The following is a 2,125-nucleotide window of genomic DNA, read 5'->3' on the forward strand; positions in this document are numbered from 1 at the left end:
CATTCCATCTTTTTCCATTTCTTAAAGCCAAGTGGAAAACCCTGGCTGCCCACTCACATCCTGCCTGCTTAGTGCCATCCACCTGGCCCACAGCCAATCCTCTGCACCACCATGGGTTTCACATACACAGCCTGACCATGCAGTTATCCCAGTGCTGCCAGTGTCTGTGGCTGGGCTAAAGAACTGAGCTCAGGACCCATGCCACGGGTGCCTGTGGGTATTTTGCCTAGGACTGCAGGATGCACTCCTGTCAAGACCAGGACATAACCAACAAGTGAAGGATTGATTTCAATGATACTCATGAAATACACGCAAATAAGTTCTTCAAATTAATTGTCTTATACTTTTTACATGTTATTTATACCAAGAGTAATTCCACTAGAGACCAACGGAATGTATCTGCAGAGCACATAAAAGAAGAACCAGGCCTGAAGCTACACTGAAGCTAAGTGAAATGTAACACTCCAGTCTCTTAAACCTGTTTCTTAGCTAGAATTAAGCAAGATTTGTGGTGTTATAAACAGTTTGACAATCTGTACCTACTGTATTAGAAGTGCTTCTGCACGTATTTAGTGTTTACTGAGCTCACACAATGAAATAATATGACAGCTACTGCAGTTCAATTTTTAATTTGTCTATAAACTAATTAAAGGGTCCCTGTGCTTTATGTTAAAAGCACACATGAAAATACCATCTTAAATACGTGCAACATCATCTCCTGAGAAATCCATGACTCAAAATTATTTTTAGATCACCAAACAAAACAATGTGCAATGTCACAGAATGATACAGTAAAAACCAAAAAGAACTGCAAATAAAATGATGCTTTAAAAAACCCAGAAAAATTAAAGCCAAAAGTATCAATGTAAAATGACTAGACATGTTTTCAGCTCCTCATGGAAGAAAACATATTTATAGTATGTGTTTTCTGTTCTGGCCTTTCAAACCAGAGATTAAATTTGAGATGAAAATTGCTCTGTTACTTCTAAACACTGGATAAAAAGGCTACCAAAGCCTATAAAAATGATCACAGATGCATAGCTCAAAGTATTTTTTTTTCTATTTAAGCAATCCACGTAAGCATCTGAATCAATAACAGTTATAACTCAGAAAGACCATTTCTTTATCACAGGTCCTAAAAAATCTCCCAAAGGTAGGCCATACGTGAGTAGTAGAAATTAATGCCTCCAGCTTTTCCCTGAGCAAATGCAGGGAAATGCAGCAAATTGACTTAAACGAACTGCAGGAATGTAGCCCAAAGGCTAGAATTTAATATAAACTCACACCGTATTTCACAGTACTTTTTTATTTCTTCTAAAAGACACCGAAAAACAGAAGAAGGATGGAGAATACAAATAGTGAGAAATCTGTATAGATTTGGGGCAAATATGCTGGTATCTTTTACATTAAATGTCACAGAAAACAATTCAAAAACAGGGGTAGGGGAATACAAACAAAACCGCTTCAGAAGGTTTTTCCCAAGATCTATTATCTACACATCCAGTATCCAAATTTTATCGCTCTGCAAGAGGTTTTCTTAGGCAATGGACATGAATGCCATGGTGCTCTGGACTGTGAAACTATGCCGGATTTAACACAAAAAGCTGCAGAACTCCCTCATCAAATACTGTCTTCGAGGCAAAGGAGGATGGAAGCACCACACGGGAAGGAGAGGAAAAAAACTTTTTCCTCATGCTTAATTAGGGTTCTCTAATTCCCTCCCAATTGCTGACAAGCAGCACTATTTTCATTCCTCTGCAGGTTTTGTATTTTTTCCTTCCAGCCACTTCCACTGAGAAGGTCAGAGCAGGTTTGCATTCCTATGGTTAGGGTATGAAAGACAGTTTGCTGTCACTTTCTGGCGCATCTCTTCCTTCACTTTTTTTTCCTTTCTTTTTTTTCTTTTTTAAAAATATAAAACAGGAGAAATCTGGGGCGAAGGGCAAGCCACCCACTAATACTCCCGGTTCGCAGCGATAAGCTGAGGGAACGAAAGTTTGAAAAAAGGGAGGAAAAAAAGGGGAAAAAAAAGAAAGGAATAGAAAAACCCCTCCGTTTCATACCTGCTGCCGCCGCAGAGGTGCGGGGCTGAGCGGCGCGCAACCCGCGGCAGCCGGTGGGGGCA

This window comes from Geospiza fortis, unplaced genomic scaffold (genome assembly GCF_000277835.1).
Source record: "Geospiza fortis unplaced genomic scaffold, GeoFor_1.0 scaffold12, whole genome shotgun sequence".
NCBI lineage: Eukaryota > Metazoa > Chordata > Aves > Passeriformes > Thraupidae > Geospiza > Geospiza fortis.